This window comes from Papio anubis, chromosome 6, assembly GCF_008728515.1.
Source record: "Papio anubis isolate 15944 chromosome 6, Panubis1.0, whole genome shotgun sequence".
Taxonomy (NCBI): domain Eukaryota; kingdom Metazoa; phylum Chordata; class Mammalia; order Primates; family Cercopithecidae; genus Papio; species Papio anubis.
Genome location: NC_044981.1, coordinates 18374749 through 18393149, shown reverse-complemented (window position 1 = coordinate 18393149; position 18401 = coordinate 18374749). Strand labels below are relative to the sequence as shown.

Here is an 18401-nt window from a genome sequence, read left to right as displayed (position 1 = left end):
TAAATCTTTGTCTTTGAGCAAAGTATTCTTAAAAACAATGACAAACTTTTGAAGTAGATACTGAGGCAGCTTCAGAAGATTTGTGAATTACACATTCATCAACATCCTTGAGAAACAGAAATCTGCTACTTAATTTTATTAAACTTTCCCTTTTTTAGCTCATTTCCTGACAAAAGGGTTTATTCCAAAATAAATGTTAAAACAACAGTTACAGATTTACACCATACAAAAATGGCAAAACCATACCAAGAGCATTCAGACCCCACATACTTCCAACTGACCCACCAAGTCAGCCTGGCCGCTTCCAGCTTTCTGCAGGTCCCTGTGGGGACCATGGCACAACTGACTGGCACACCAAGTAGCTCACAGAGGTGGCAGCATCAGATACTTCTCCCAGCACCATCTAGACTGGAAGGAGTTGGCTGTCCTTAGCCAGCAGGGTAGGAACGTATTTCATTTTATCAGCCAGTTCTTGGCATGCTGTTCTTTAAAGGGAGGTGTAAGTTAACTTGCATTGAAAGAGAAATGGGGGGAAAGCAGGGTTATACGCATCACACCTTTCAAATTTAAACACGAGTAAAATTACTCTTCACAACACAAGCACCTTACACACCACTAGAAGAGACCACAGCAAAACCCAGTATACAAAGTGGAGGGCCACCATCCCATCTTATTTTAATGTCTTGTTAGCATAATACTTCCTTAAAAATAAGAAACTCAGAGCAAATATCAAATGGGACACCAAGAGGCTGGGACTTCTACGGTAATTGATGTTTTTGAGTCTTCTACTTGAATCAATTTTGGTCATTTGTATTTTGCTTATGAGTTATCCGCTTCTTCCCTATTTTCATATTAGTTTCCATAGAGTTTTGCTCCTAGTGTGCAAGAGTGTATATATATATGTTTTGTTTTGTTTTGTTTTGTTTTTTGAGATGGAGCCTCACTCTGTCGCCCAGGCTGGAGTGCAGCGGCGCGATCTTGGCTCACCACAAGCTCCACCTCCTAGGTTCACACCATTCTCCCACCTCAGCCTCCCGAGTAGCTGGGACTACAGGCACCCGCCACCACGCCCAGCTACTTTTGTTTTTGTGTTTTTTTAGTAGAGACGGGGTTTCACCATGTTAGCCAGGAGTGTCCGTGTATAATTCTTTCCATCTTTCATGCATCTGTAATGCATTTATTTCTTTGTTCCTAATCTTGTTATACTCTTGCTCTTTTTCCAGTATTTTGTCTCATTTAGCCTTCCTACATTTTTTCCTTATTCCATTAACTATCACTTGTAACTTTATCAGCCCCTCTTCCCACCTTGTGTGTATGTTGTTTGTTTGGTTTATGAGGGGTTGGAGGCAGGTAGGTGTTCTGCTGTCCTCTTCTTCATGAATAATAAAGATATTTACTGTTATAAATTTTTTTCTAAGTAAAGTTTTGAGTGTATGCTATGCCTTAAAGATTTGGGTATAAAGTATACTTTTTTATTCCTTTCCAAAGAACCTTTTGCTTCTCTTTTATTTTCTCTTTGATCAAAGGTTTATCTGGGAGAGTGTTTCTTAGTTTCCAAGTAGTTATTTTCTGGTCATAGGTTTAGTATTGGTTTCTAATTTAACTGGGTTGTGGTGAAGAAATGTGATCTACAAAATCTCTACTTTTATATTTGTTATGGTTTTACTTTATTTTGGCCAAGTAGGTTAATAAGTCTATTTTTCTAGTTATTGGGGCTTGGAAAATTACACATATCCAAAGAAATGCTCCCTGAAAAGCCTCATGGTGATGTGGCCAGGGAACCTGCCCTGCCCCCTAAACATTAAATCACAGTAACAATTGCCCCTGTTTCATTGCCCCATTGCAAAATGCATTCTAACTTGCAAATCTGGAACCATTATACCGCTAAGTAGAAAACAAGGCAATTAATTATTTTTAATAGTCAGTTAATTATTTTTAATAGCCTGATGATTGTATCATCTTGGAATTTAATCAAAACAAACCAAAGGCATGCAATACTCCTGAGTTATGCCCAGCAATAACTTGGTTTAAGTTTTCATTTTCCAACCTGGCATCTCAATTCCTACTCAGTATTAGTAGCTCAGGCAAACCTGCTGCCCACCCACAAATCCAAAACAAAACTATCTGTCTCATACCTCAGAAAAGCCTCAACATGATTCACTGAACCCTTGAGATGAAAGAGATCAGAACTAATTCTTTTTTCTCAGCTCACTGCAACCTCCGCCTCCTGGGTTCAAGTGATTCTCCTGCCTCAGCCTCCCGAGGAGCTGGGATTACAGGTGTCTGCCACCATGCCTGGCTAATTTTTTGTAATTTTAGTAGAGATGGGGTTTCACCATGTTGGTCAGGCTGGTATCAAACTCCTGACCTCAGTTGATCCACCCACCTCGGCCTCCCAAAGTGCTGGGATTACAGGCATGGGCTACCGTGCCTGGCCAGAACTATTTCAAATACAAGTAATCCTGAAATATTTAGTCCCACTGAGGTTTGAAGATTCTGTACTCAGATCAGTCTTGGTGATACAGGACTCATACAATGAACACACTTAAGAGCGGAAATCTTGTTTAAAATCACCAAGGAAATTCCAAACTTCCACAAAAGAATTAGCGGATATTTTAGCAAGGGTACACTTGGAGGCAGGATGTTATTTCTTCTGAAAGTTCATAATGATAAAGTGGAAGCTTCCTCAGCTGTCTGGGAGTTTGAGGAAAAAAACATATTATATTATTGAATACCTATTGTGCCAGGCATGGTACTTGGTACTAAGCATTCTACATACATTATTTCCTTTATGTTTACAAAAGTAGTCATTATTTAAAAAATAAAAAAAAATTTAAAAAAAGCTTATCTACTTATAAACTGCTGATAAGTATCACATTTTTAAATGGTTAGTAACTGATACAACAGGAAAGCCTCACTGAGGCATAGTATTAGCTATAAAGTTGTCCCACAAAATGGGACATTCACTATTTAACCATTTAGGGTTAAATTGAGACTCCTAAATTGCCTTTACATCAGGAAAAATTACCTTAAAATTTCTATGGTTTCAGTTTGTGATTTCAGCAAACATTTGTTTCAAACACAAACTGTTATACCCACCCATTTACTTTTTTTTTTCTTTATAGAGACAGGAATATCATTATGTTGCCTAGTTTGGTCTCAGACTCCTGGCCTCAAGTGATCCTCCTGCCTTGACCTCCCAAAAGTGCTGGGATTGCAGGTGTGAGCCACCATGTCCAGCCCATTTACTCTGAGGTAATTGTTACATAGTGAATAAAATATTCAAGCTCTTCTAATCAAATGAGCTCATGAAATCTAATCCCACACCTGACTTTTATTTATACTATTGAACTGAGCACCACAGAGGCAATTCTAACTACTACCTAAACAATTTTTTAATTGGCACAAAGTTCAAATATACAACCTGCCTTTCATTTTAGATTCATCTTCTTTTCATCCATCTTCACTTTGCATCTCAGTTTCAGCCATGCTAAATATTTCTAAGTACTCTAAATTTCACATTCACAGATTCCTTGGTTCTCCATTTACCAAGGCCATTCTTCCCTACCTTTTCCACCTGACCAATAGCTCTTCATTCCACACACACACACAGAAAAAAATGTCACTCAAGGTGTATCTTTTCTGTAATCTCCCTCCTACTCACCTTTCCCCATCATATAGTTAGACACCCTCTTCCAGGCTTCCTCTCTTCCGTAATGCTCTTACTTTTATTGCTCTATTCAACAAACACTTCTAAAGCTTCTATTATCTACAGGTTCTTTATTAGGTGCTGGGAATACAAAGATAAATAAAACATAAGACTTCAAGTGGTGTCAAAAAAGACAATCAGGCCTGTCAGCTGGTCAGAGTAGCACCAGGTTTCAGGAAAGCACTCAGCATTTTGAGCCCAGCCCTGTAAGACCTGGAGAATTTCGTGGGTAGAAATGTGGGAAGACAATGGAGAGAAGGAGGAAGAAGGGCCTTCTGGGCAAAAGGAATTACATGAGCAAAGTCAGAGAGGTGGGTAAGAGGTAAGCTTTGTTGATGGCAGAAAACAAGTTTCTCCATCCCAGGCATTTCATTTAAAAAACAAACAAAAAAACTTGAAAACTCAGGAGGCTGAGGCAGGAGGATTGCTTGAGGCCAGGAGTTCAAGACCAGCTTGGGCAACATAGTGAGACCCCAGGTCTTAAAAAATATTTTTTTAAAAAACTTTAAAACTACTTACTTATAAACGTTTTCAAGCTATAATAAAAGCAAAAGATAATCATGGAAAGTAAACCCTAGTTTTATTCCTAATTGTTTGTTAATTTCTGGTGCTTTCTTAAACCCAAAGAAGGCTCATTAATTATCGCTTATGTGTTAACAACACCTAATTTTCTAATTTTATCAAAAGACAAAAGAAGTATTTTATACTCCTCTGATAAGCACTGTGAATAAAGATAAGTAGTTCAGTCATAACTGGTTCACCCTCACCTCCCCATGTAAGAGGGAGAACAAATCAAAACAAGTAAGAGAAACTTTGGTGCAAGGCTCCCAGACCACTCTAGCAGGATGAGGTGGTCCTTGTCCAGTATCTGTCCTCCTTTTGTAGGACCTAATGCATACACAGGCTGAAGCTCTCATTCTCAGTGGTTATGTTGAAAATAACCAATCCAAAATCCTCTTTTGACGGAAGTAATCCACGAACCGACCAACAGAGACAAAACTTTTGGGAGTGAACAACATTACTACATAGGGTTACTTAATCCTTAAAAATATCTTCCAGTCTTTTCAATCTGCAATTTTTACACACACTTCTACAGGACCTTGGACAATATATATGTGGCAGCACATACCTGAGGGTATCAAAATTGGAGAGAGATAAGGAAGCAGAAATCAGATACCATCATGCCCAAAAGAATGCAGTAAACTTGGATGGCCAGCTGCCCAGTTCATTATTATCTCAACAGTTCAGATGGCTTATGGTGTTCCTTTGATATTACATCAGTTTATGCCTCTTACCAGAAAGTGTGCCGGCAATAAATAACCCCAAGTGAGCAGGATGAGGCATTGTGATCCACAGCATGTCCCGAATTAGAATATATTTTATATTGCATTTTTTAAATGGCGGCATTAGCAGCAGCGGCTGCGCGGGTGTCTACGTGGGCTCGCGGGGTCTTGCGGCAGCGTGGTGGACTATCTGATCAGCTAAGGCACCTGCTAGGTGCCTGAGGACGGGCTCACCCTGCAGCAGCTCTTCACCAGCGCTGAGGGCCTCGCCTACAACGATGTCCTGATTCTCCCAGGATTCATAGACTTCACAGCTGATGAGGTAGACCTGACCTCAGTCCTGACCTGGAAGATCACGCTGAAGATGCCTCTGATGTCCTCCCCCATGGACACTGTGACAGAGGCCGACATGGCCATTGCGATGGCTCTAATGGGAGGTCTTGGTCTCATTCACCACAGCTGCACCCCAGAGTTCCAGGCCAAGCAGTGTGGAAAGTCAAGAAGTTTGAACAGGGGGACTTCATCACCGACCCCGTGGTGCTGAGCCCCTCGCACACCATGGGTGATGTGCTGGAGGCCAAGATGTGGCATGGCTTCTCTGGCATCCCGATCACTGAGATGGGCATCATGGGCAGCAAGTTGGTGGGCATCATCACCTCCTGAGACATCAACTTTCTTGCTGAGAAGGTCCACAGCACCCTCCTCAGTGAGGTGATGACACCAAGGATCGAGCTGGTGGTGGCTCCAGCAGGCCTGAGGTTGAAAGAGGCAAATGAGATCCTGCAGCTTAGCAAGAAAGGGAAGCTGCTTATCTCCAATGATCGCAATGAACTGGTGGCCATCATCGCCTGCTCCGATCTGAAGAAGAACTGAGACTACCCTTTGACCTCCAAGGATTCCCACCAGCAGCTGCTGTGGGGGGCAGCTGTGGGCACCCATGAGGATGGCAAATACCACCTGGACCTGCTCACCCAGGTGGGCATTGACGTCATAATCTTGGACTCATCCCAAGGGAACTTGGTGTATCAGATCGCCATAGTGCATTACATCAAACAGAAGTACCCCAATCTCCAGGTGATTGGGGGGAACGTGGTGACAGCAGCCCAGGGCAAGAAACTGATTGATGCTGGTGTGGATAGGCTGCACGTGGGGATGGGCTGCGGCTCCATCTACATCACCCAGGAAGTGATGGCCTGCGGTCAGCCCCAGGGCACTGCTGTATACAAGGTGGTCGAGTATGCCCGGCACTTTGGTGTGCCCATCATAGCCGCATGGCGGTATCCAGACCGTGGAGCATGTGGTCAAGGCCCTGGAACTTGCAGCCTCCACAGTGATGATGGGCTTCCTGCTGGCTGCCACCACGGAGGCCCCCTGCGAGTACTTCTCAGACGGGGTGTGGCTTAAGAAGTACTGGGGCATGGGCTCACCGGATGCCATGGAGAAAAGCAGCAGCAGCCAGAAACCATACGTCAGCGAGGGGGATAAGGTGAAGATCGTGCAGGGTGTCTCATGTTCCATCCAAGACAAAGATTCCAATCAGAAGTTCATGCCCTACCTCATAGCGGGCATCCAGCACAGCTGCTAGGATATCGGGGCCACAGCCTGTCTGTCCTTTGGTCCATGATGTACTCAGGAGAGCTCGAGTTTGAGAAGCAGACCCTGTCGGCCCAGATCGAGGATGGCATCCATGGCCTGCACTCTTACACGAAGCGGCTGTACTGAAGACGGTGGAGGCCGAGGTGACAGACAGGGCACACCCCAATGTCCCCCTTCAGGCACAGCCTCCCTCCATAACTGAGTGGTCCACAGATTTGCACTACAGGTTCCCCAGCTACTTTCCAGGGAGAGACGAGGGGAGGTCCTGAGGGTTCTGCAGCCCCTCCCTGGGCATCCTCTGCTGAGTCAGGACTGCTCCCTGGGCCAGGCTGCCCTGGGAGCCCCCCCACACCCTCACCCCAGGCTCTCAGGCCCTGTGCCTGCCTCAGGTCTTTCTTGCTGCAGCCTGCTCCAGCCCAGCCCCCACCCCAGGGGCAGGCAGCCCCTCCTGGCTTCTCCTATAGGGTACCTTCCTGCCCCCAGCCCCCCAGGAAATGGTGCTCTCCAGGCCCTGCTTCTGGTCCTTCCCGGGCTGCTGCCCCCTCAGCCATGTGGCACTTTTGAGCTCCAGACCTAGGCCAAGGGGAGGTCTCTGACCCCTTCCTCGGCCCTGGGCTACCCTTGGGACCTGCTCCTCGGGCCACTCCCCTGTCCCTGGCCCTGGGGAGGAGGCTGCCCTGGTCATGGCCCCCTGCCCATCATTCCTGACTCACCACTGTTCGCAGGTGTACCATTCCTGCCCTCTCCTCAGCTGCAGTTGAAGGCTTTAACTCTGCACACTTTGGGATCACAGTTGTGTCACTGTGTATTAAAAAATCGGAATAAATCAAGCAGGTCTCAAAAAAAAAAAAAAATGGAATCACAGGTCAACATTATTACCCCTCTCCAGCAAGGACTGAATAAAAGGCAGTGAGCAAATACACTTAGTTTAGAATAAGTAAATCTTTAAGTAGATTAATGACTTCTTGCTCATTACAAACTATTTTGTTATAGAGGAGGGATAGTTCTAATCTCTGAAAATTAAACAAAATGATTTAATTGCTGCCACATCCGTACACAATAATGTTCCTGAATCTGGGTGGCAGAACTGGAAGAATGTGGTTGTACACTGATTTTGCTTTTGCTTTCCATGAATGGCCAAGTCGGGCAAATCAATGTACTTCAGCAACTCATAGTGGCATTTCACAGACATACAAAATGAAAAGACCATAAGCTGCTTCTTTCGTTTCTTCTTAAGGAATGTAAAGAGCAGAAGGAATCTCTTTTTGGAAGGACAAACAACATATCCCCTGTTCAAGACCATCCACTGTTGCATTAGCTTTATCATCATCAACACCAACATACAATGGCTCCTTTTTCAGAGAAATCCTTGCCAGGCCTTCAACTTTTCAAGTTTGGGTGGCAGAAAAGAGCATAGTCTGTTTACGTGTTGGCAAAAGTTTAATAACTTGCTTTAATTCCCCTTCAGACTCAACATCCAAGCTATGATCAGCTTCATCAATAAGCAGACACTGCAGGTTTTTATACATAAACCCTGGGGTATTCTGCATATGGTCCAGCAGACGGCCTGCTGTGGCCACAATGATGTTGATCCCATTAGCAAGTTTCTGTGCTTCAACAGATCTGTTACTGCCACCCATTATCAACCCATAAGTATGCACATGGCAAGTCATTAGCTCCTTAAGAACACCAAACCAAAAGTTTGCATGGCTAGTTCTCTAGCAGGTGAGAGAATAAGGACTCCCGTTCCATCCCTGGGCATGAACTTTAACTTAACAATGAGTTCAACTGCAGGGATGAGAAAAGCCAGGCTTTTACCACTGCCTGTTTTTGCAGCTGCTGGAAGTCCCTGCCTTCCAGAAGTGGTCTGATACTTTTATGCTGAATTTCAGTCATGTTTGTAAAACCCATTTCTTTTATTGCCTTCAGAGTGTTTTCACTGACAGGATTACATAGAGAAACAAATGAAGTATCCTCAAAAGCTCCTGTCAGTCCCGGGGTAGGCTGGGCACCTCACTGTCATCTTCATCATTATCTGGCTTCTCCACATTATTTTCTGTTTCTTTAGGAGTCTCTGCACTCTCTTCTTCAGATTCCCCTTTGTTTGCAGTTTTTGCTTTTTTTGTATCAGGCCCAGCATCATTTGGCATTTTCCTCTTTTTCTTCTTCTTTGTGTTTTTTGATTCTGAATTAGGAGAGGGCATGCCCTGCTCATTTTGCGCCCAGAATAATTGGGTTTTCTTCGCTACTTGAAACAATCCAAGGTTCCATTAAGTGAACTTGACTTTTCCTGGTCTAAAATTTCTGACATTCAGTCCCAGCTTGAGAAACTGATTGAAAAGAACTACTTTCTTCATAAGTCAGCCCAGGAAGCATATAAGCCATACATATGAGCCTATGATTCCCATTCTCTGAAACAGATCTTTAATGCTAATAACTTAAATTTGCCTCCAGTTGCTCTGTCATTTGGTTTCAAGGTACCTCCCTTTGTTGATCTGAACATCAACTGCAATGAAGGCAAGCAGAAAAAGTGAGGGGGTGGTGGTAGATTTGGCTACCGGAAAACCAAGAAAATTGAGAAGTTCAAAATCTTCAAACACATTAGCAAGAAATCATCCGACAGCAGGCAGTTCTCTCACTGAAGACATGCCTTCCTTTCATCTTGAATAACTTTATCCTAAAATGAATTTTCCCCTTGATTTAAGAGGATTTTTGTAGCCTTTAGAATTTGGACTTATCTAACAAGAGTATAAATTGACTTGGGTTCCAAGCACTGTTACTTCTATCAAGTCTCTTTTTTATTTTGGGGATATAAAACAGGCTTTACTTTTCTTGGATGCCCAATGGCAGAGCAAGGAATATCTGGTCTTTCTTGTGATTATATAATATTTTAATTTTAAATATCCCTCCCTCATACATACAAATGTATGTTACTGTTTTAATATAATTCTTTTTGTGCCTTAAAAAAAATCTATGTTAATACAGCAATGTTATCTCATCTGAATACTTTTACAAATGTCATTTCATTTAATACTTACAACAACCCTTCAGTTGAGGTTTTATCATTCCCATTTTACAGATGGGGAAACTGAGCATTGAAAGAAAACTGACTTTCTGAGGTCACACAGTTACTGGCACAATGTGCACTGGAACCCAATGACCAAGTCAAGTGAGTTTCAGCTAGAGCAAGCTTGTATAGCCTTTAGCCCTGTGACCCAAGATGGTTTTGAATGCAGCCTAACACAAATTTGTAAACTTTCTTAAAACATTATACGATTTTTTTTTCAATTTTTTTTAGCCCATCGGCTGTCATTAATATTAGTGTATTTTATGTGTGGTCCAAGAAAACTCTTCTTCTTCCAGTGTGGCCCAGGGAAGCCGAAAGATTGGATGCCCCTGAACTACAGCACCCCTGCTTCCCAAATAAAGTTATAGGTAAAATCAAGCTCCCCTTTTTTCTCATGTCAGGATCTTTTCTGGAAAGAGGACAAAAACAAGTTAATGTAAAACTTTTAGTTCTATTTTTAAACATCGACTTAGGGCAAAAGGCCAGGTGTTCTGCCAAAACAAATTAGATAATATTCTTATATTGGCAGACTCTCAATCTTGACCAAGAAGAAAAATATCCAACATAACATATATTGAGAAAAGAGTCCAAGAACTCTGAGTACACTGAATTCTCAGCCTTGGCCTTCTGCAAGAAGGAAGAGGCAAGTTTCCCGTATGAGAGAACAGTCAAGGAGTATGACTCAAGGACTATTTCAGTACGAGATCTTATTTCAACCCTGTTGTCCATCTGTTTGCTGAGAATGTAAAGTTGTCTGGTTCCAAGTCAGAAAAGAGGATGAAATCATCTATTAAAGCCACATAAACAGGAGCCCCATAGCCGTGCAGTGAGAGGCCAACGCACACCTTCCCATTATCTGGCTGGATTTCTGTGTGGTCATGGTGTCTTATCCCAGGGAGGCAAGTTCAGGGACCCAGCTAAGCAAATGATAAATGCTGTAAAATTTATTCTCTATTTACTGCAGGCTAATGGAGAAGAAAGATAAGCACAGCGCAGTGGCTCACACCTGTAATCCCAGCACTTTGGAAGGCCAAGGTGGGAAAATCGCTTAAGCCCAGAAGTTCAAGACCAACCTGGCCAACATAGGGAGACCTCATTTCTACAAATAATCAAAATATTAGCTGGGTGTGGTGGCATGCATCTGTGGTTCCAGCTGCTTGGAAGGCTGAAGCCGGAGTATTGCTTGAGCCCGAGAGGTTGAGGCTGCAGTGAACCATGATCACGCCACTGCACTCCAGCCTGGGTGACAGAGTGAGACCCTGTCTCAAAACAAACAAACAAATAAATAAAATAAAATAAAATAAATGGGGGGAGGGGAAGAGCAACTCAAAGAATTGCATACGAAAAACAATATTTTAAATGCAGATATTGACTACAGACAATATCTATTTATCAACCATTGCAGCCAGCCATTCTTTCCTCCCTATTCCTCTTCACCAGCCTCCTCTTTTTTTGAGCATCACTAAGGTCATAAAACTCACTACTTTCTACTCAGTCCTATCCTTCTTTTTGTATCATCTAGTGCCACTGGAATACCTGGAGTCAACATTCATCATCCACTTACATACCTCTATGTTGTTCCCCTACCTCTTCTACAGTAAGAGGATAACAGAGATTCCAGGGAGTACCATACTTTAGAGAAGCTTAGGGGAATGAGTATTTAGAAAGCTAATGAATTCAGGCTACTGACCAGAAGAGTTCAGACTCTAATTTTAAGAGTAAGGAAAATTTCAAGGTCATAATTAAAGGTCAAATCAGCTATGTTGTAGGCCAAATTATTATTTGCAGTTTGGCTAGAAACCTAAACCAGCAAGTACAGTATTGTTTCCAAAATAAAATAAGTTCCAAGTTCGAAACAACTAGAACCCTAAACATTTAGGAATCCTAAACATTCATAAGTTTGGGACCACCTACAAAAAAATGTAACAATAATTCTTTTCCTCTTGAGTTTTTTTCTTTACAGCTGCAGAAGAAAACAGAAAGTATACATGTACATAACTGGGTGTTGAGATTTGACCCCCCTTCCATTGGATCAACTTCAATTGAGAAAAGAGTTGGTGACCACCATTTGTTCCTAAGAGCCCTCATAAATTTATTCCTCTCAGTGTGCCCAGTGAGAATAACTGGACCAACTTCTGGATAAGTAGTGACAATTGGGAAAAGGACTCTCAACATTATCATAGAGAATAAGCTCAACAAGTTTGGGGAGGGTTTTATATTGGCAAAGGGAGTCAGTTGGAGCTGTAGCCCAAGTGAAAAGTTGAGCTCCAAAGAAAGTGGGTGATTTCTTTTGAGCAGATACTCTAACTGTATTCCTATATGAAAGAGGTGGGGTGGGGTGGGGGAAAATCAGGCTATAAGGAATGAGATTGTGGAAACAATGAGGATGTGTTTCCAAAGAAGAAAACCACTGTCATGTCAGCATATTGGCCACGCCTGTCCTAGTCTTATTTGCTCTTCAAAGAGCTATAATCGTGGGTCAAACCAGAAAGGAAACTATTAGACTTCTCCATGTAACAGAGTACACAGAATAGGCTGCAGCCATACCAGATGAGCAAGGAAAGATTAGAGTTACACATTCCTACCAGTAAAAACTGGTGCCATGAGTGGCAGCCATGTTTAGATTATGTAATTCTGCCTTCTTGGCTAAAAGCTGATTGGACCCATGATGGATGTCTGTTGAAAGCAGAGCCAGCTAGGTGCAGTGGCTCATGCCTGTAACCCCAACACTTTGGGAGGCTAAGACAGGATGATTGCTTGAGGCCAGGAGTTAGAGACCAGCCTGGGCAACAGAGCAAGACATTGAAGAAAAAAAAAAAAAGGAAACAATGAATGAATGAAAGAAAGAGGAAGAAGAAGGAAAGAAGGAAGGAAGGAAGGAAAAAAGAAAAGAAAAGAAAAGAATTAGCTGGGCTAAATTAGCTGGTAGCATGTGCCTATAGTCCCAGCTATAATACTTAGGAGGCTGAGGCAGGAAGATCACTTGAACCCAGGAGGTCAACACTGTAGTGAGCCATGATGGTGCCACTGTGCTCCAGCCTGGGTGACAAAGCAAGGCCCTGTCTTAAAAATAAATAAAAATACAAATGAAACAGAGCCAATCAGATTTTCCCTGCTAGGAATCTGGATTTAGGGACAGCTCATCTCTGTGCTTGGTCAAAGCTGTGCATCAGCCACATTCCATCATCTATACACGCAGCAGAGAAAGCCAGAGACAGAACATAAAGCAAATGTGCAAGACAGGAGGGAAGAGTCAGAGGAAGAGAACTCTAGCTAAACAGTTCTCAGTTCCAGTTCCTCCCAGAAGCCAGCTGGAGTCCTATCTTTAGGTTCCTCAAGACATTCCTTGCCTTTAAAACAACTTTTCCTTTTTTAAAAAAGCTAGTTCAAATTTATTTCAGTTATTTGAAACTAGAAACCCCTGGAGTAAAATCACATTACCAAAAATTAAATGAAGATTCTGCAATGAAAAGAGCATAGACTTTTGAATCTACCAATGCTGGGTTCAAACCATGGCCCCCCTGAATATCAGCTGTCTAGTCGACAGTAAGGACACTACTAGTTTCCTAGCCTGTCTGAGCCTTGGTTTCCTTACTAGAAAATGCAAATAACGAAATGTCCTGTCTGACAGCTTTGAAGAGAGTAGTGGTTCTCCCAGCATGGAGTTTGAGATCTGAGAACGGACAGACTGCCTCCTCAAGAGGGTCCCTGACCCCCAAGTAGCCTAACTGGCAGACACCTCTCAGTAGGGGCCGACTGACACCTCACACGGCCAGGTGCCCCTCTGAGATGAAGCTTCCAGAGGAAGGATCAGGCAGCAATATCTGCTGTTCTGAAGTATTTGCTGTTCTGCAGCCTCCGCTGGTGATACCCAGGCAAACAGAGTCTGGAGTGGACCTCCAGCAGACTCCAACAGACTTGCATCTGAGGGTCCTGAGTGTTAGAAGAAAAACTAACAAACAGAAAAGATATCCACACCAAAACCCCATCTATACATCACCATCATCAAAGACCAAAGGTAGATAAAAGCACAAAGATAGGGAGAAACCAGAGCAGAAAAGCTGAAAATTCTAAAAATCAGAGTGTCTCTTCTCCACCAAAGGAACACAGCTCCTCGCCAGCAACAGAACAAAGCCAGACAGAGAATGACTTTGACGAGTTGAGAGAAGAAGGCTTCAGACGATTGGTAATAGCAAACTTCTCTGAGCTAAAGGAGGATGTTCAAACCCATCACAAAGAAGCTAAAAACCTTGAAAAAAGATTAGATGAATACCTAACTAGAATAAACAGTGTAGAGAAGTCCTTAAATGACCTGATGGAGCTGAAAACCATGGCATGAGAACTACGTGACGCATGCACAAGCTTCAGTAGCTGATTTGATTAACTGGAAGAAAGGGTATCAGTGATTGAAGATCAAATGAATGAAATGAAGCCAGAAGAGAAGTTTAGAGAAAAAAGAGTAAAAAAAAATGAACAAAGCCTCCAAGAAATATGGGACTATGTGAAAAGACCAAATCTACATCTGATTGGTGTACCTGAAAGTGACGGGGAGAATGGAACCAAGCTGGAAAACACTCTGCAGGATATTATCCAGGAGAACTTCCCCAACCTAGCAAGGCAGGCCAACATTCAAATTCAGGAAATACAGAGAACGCCACAAAGATACTCCTCGAGAAGATCAACTCCAAGACACGTAATTGTCAGATTCACCAAAGTTGAAGTGAAGGAAAAAATGTTAAGGGCAGCCAGAGAGAAAGGTCAGGTTAATAGCAGATCTCTTGGCAGAAACTCTACAAGTCAGAAGAGAGTGAGGGCCAATATTCAACGTTCTCAAAGAAAAGAATTTTCAACCCAGAATTTCATATCCAGCCAAACTAAGCTTCGTAAGTTAAGAAGAAATAAAATCCTTTACAGACAAACAAAACTGAGAGATTTTGTCACCACCAGACCTGCCTTACAAGAGCTCCTGAAGGAAGCACTAAACATGGAAAGGAACAACTGGTACCAGCCACTGCAAAAACATGCCAAATTGTAAAGATCATCAATACTAGGAAGAAACTGCATCAACTAATGAGCAAAATAACCAGCTAACATCATAATGACAGGATCAAATTCACACATAACAATATTAACCTTAAATGTAAATAGGCTAAATGCTCCAATTAAAAGACACAGACTGGCAAATCAAGACCCATCAGTGTGCTATATTCAGGAGACCCATCTCATGTGCAGAGACACACATAGGCTCAAAATAAAGGGACGGAGGAAGATCTACCAAGCAAATGGAAAACAAAAAAAAGCAGGGGTTGCAATCCTAGTCTCTGATAAAACAGACTGTAAACCAACAAAGATCAAAAGAGACAAAGAAGGCCATTACATAATGGTAAAGGGATCAATTCAAAACAAGAAGAGCTAACTATCCTAAATATATATGCACCCAATACAGGAGTACCCAAATTCATAAAGCAAGCCCTTAGAGACTTACAAAGAGACTTAGACTCCCACACAACAATAATGGGAGACTTTAACACCCCACTGTCTACATTTGACAGATCAACAAAACAGAAAGTTAACAAGGATATCCAGGAATTGAACTCAGCTCTGCACCAAGGGGACTTAATAGACATCTACAGAACTCTACACCCCAAATCAACAGAATATACATTTTTCTCAGCCCCACATCACACTTATTCCAAAATTGACCACATAGTTGGAAATAAAGCACTCCTCAGGAAATGTAAAAGAACAGAAATTATAACCAACTGTCTTTCAGACCACAGTGCAATCAAACTAGAACTCAGGATTAAAAAACTCACTCAAAACTCACAAAAAAACTCAACACATGGAAACTGAACAACCTGCTCCTGAATGACTACTGGGTACACAACGAAATGAAGGCAGAAATAAAGATGTTCTTTGAAACCAATGAGAACACACACACAACATACCAGAATCTCTGGGACACATTTAAAGCAGTGTGTAGAGGGAAATTGATAGCACTAAATGCCCACTAGAGAAAGCAGGAAAGATCTAAAATTGACACCCTAACATCACAATTAAAAGAACTAGAGAAGCAGGAGCAAACACATTCAAAGGCTAGCAGAAGGCAAGAAATAACTAAGATAAGAGCAAAACTGAAGGAGATAGAGACACAAAAAACCCTTCAAAAAATCAATGAATCCAGGAGCTGATTTTTTGAAAAGATCAACAAAATTGAAGATCACTAGAAAGACTAATAAAGAAGACAAGAGAGAAGAATCAAATAGACACAATAAAAAATGATAAAAGGGATATCACCACCGATCCCATAGAAATAAAAACTACCATCAGAGAATACTATAAACACCTCTATGCAAACAAACTAGAAAATCTAGACGAAATGGATAAATTCCTGGACACATACACCCTCCCAAGACTAAACCAGGAAGAAGTTGAATCCCTGAATAGACCAATAACAGGTTCTGAAATTGAGGCAATAATTAATAGCCTACCAACCAAAAAGAAGTCCAGGACCAGACGGATTCACAGCCGAATTCTACCAGAGGTACCAAGAGGAGCTGGTACCATTACTTCTGAAACGGTTCCAATCAATAGAAAAAGAGGGAATCCTCCCTAATTCATTTTATGAGGCCAACATCATCCTGATACCAAAGCCTGACAGAGATACAACAAAAAAAGAGAATTTTAGACCAATATCCCTGATGAACATCGATGCAGAAATCCTCAATAAAATACTGGCAAACTGAATTCAGCAGCACATCAAAAAGCTTATCCACCACGATCAAGCTGGCTTCATCCCTGGGATGCAAGGCTGGTTCAACATATGCAAATCAATAAATGTACCATCATATAAACAGAACCAAAAACAAAAATCACATGATTATCTCAATAGATGCAGAAAAAGCCTTCAACAAAATTCAACAGCCCTTCATGCTAAAAACTCTCAATAAATTCGGTATTGATGGGATGTGTCTCAAAATAGTAAGAGCTATTTATGACAAACCCACAGCCAATATCATACTGAATGGGCAAAAGCTGGAAGCATTCCCTTTGAAAACTGGCACAAGACAGTATTCTCACCACTCCTATTCAACATAGTGTTGGAAATTCTGGCCAGGGCAATCAGGCAAGAGAAAGAAATAAAATGTATTCCATTAGGAAAAGAGGAAGTCAAATTGTCCCTGTTTGCAGATGACATGATTGTATATTTAGAAAACCCCATCGTCTCAGCCCAAAATCTCCTTAAACTGATAAGCAACTTCAGCAGTCTCAGGATACAAAATCAATGTGCAAGAATCACAAGCACTTCCATACACCAATAAGAGAAAGAGAGCCAAATCACGAGTTAACTCCCATTCACAACTGCTTCAAAGAGAATAAAATACCTAGGAATCCAACTTACAAGGGATGTGAAGGACCTCTTCAAGGAGAACTACAAACCACTGCTCAACAAAATAGAAGAGGACATGAACAAATGGAAAAACACTCCATGCTCATGGATAGGAAGAATCAACATTATTAAAATGGCCATACTGCCCAAGGTAATTTATAGATTCAATGCCATCCCCATCAAGCTACCAATGACTTTCTTCACAGAATTGGAAAAACACTACTTTAAAGTTCATATGGAACCAAAAAAGAGTCCGCATTGCCAAGACAATCCTAAGCAAAAAGAACAAAGCTGAAGGCATCACACTACCTGACTTCAAACTATACTACAAGGCTACAGTAACCAAAACAGCATGGTACTGGTACCAAAACAGAGATATAGTCCAATGGAACAGAATAGAGCCCTTGGAAATAATACCACACATATACAACCATCTGATCTTTGATAAACCTGACAAAAACAAGAAATGGGGAAAGGATTCCCTATTTATTTATTTATTTATTTTTTAATTTTTATTTATTTATTTTTTTGAGACGGAGTCTCGCTCTGTCGCCCAGGCTGGAGTGCAGTGGCCGGATCTCAGCTCACTGCAAGCTCCGCCTCCTGGGTTCACGCCATTCTCCCGCCTCAGCCTCCCGAGTAGCTGGGACCACAGGCGCCCGCCACCTCGCCTGGCTAATTTTTTGTATTTTTTAGTAGAGACGGGGTTTCACCGTGTTAGCCAGCATGGTCTCGATCTCCTGACCTCGTGATCCGCCCATCTCGGCCTCCCAAAGTGCTGGGATTACAGGCTTGAGCCACCGCGCCCGGCCAGGATTCCCTATTTAATAAATAGTGCTGGGAAAACTGGCTAGCCATATATAGAAAGCTGAAACTGGATCCCTTCCTTATACCTTATACACAAATTAATTCAAGATGCATTAAAGACTTAAATGTTAGACCTAAAACCATAAAAACCCTAGAAGAAAATCTAGGCAATACCATTCAGGACATAGCCATGGGCAAGAACTTCATGACTAAAACACCAAAAGCAATGGCAACAAAAGCCAAAGTTGACAAATGGGATCTAATTAAACTAAAGAGCTTCTGCACAGCAAAAGAAACTACCATCAGAGTAAACAGGCAACCTACAGAATGGGAGAAATTTTTTACAATCCACCCATGTGACAAAGGGCTAATAGCCAGAATCTACAAAGAACTTAAACAAATTTACAAGAAAAAAATCAAACAACCCCATCAAAAAGTGGGCAAAGGATATTAACAGACACTTCGCAAAAGAAGACATTTATGCAGCCAAGAGACACAAGAAAAAATGCTCATCATCATTGGCCATCAGAGAAATGCAAATCAAAACCA

The 18401-nt window shown here is 41.9% G+C and overlaps 2 pseudogenes across 1 annotated transcript; one reads left to right on the top strand and one right to left on the bottom strand.

Annotated features, from left to right (window-relative positions):
- The first annotated feature begins 5241 nt into the window (after positions 1 to 5241).
- Positions 5242 to 6714, top strand: LOC116275250 (annotated as a pseudogene).
- Positions 5850 to 10726, bottom strand: LOC116275249 (annotated as a pseudogene). Its single transcript, XR_004184205.1, has one exon. The product of XR_004184205.1 is annotated as an ATP-dependent RNA helicase DDX18 pseudogene (transcript).
- Between the last annotated feature and the right edge of the window lie 7675 nt (positions 10727 to 18401).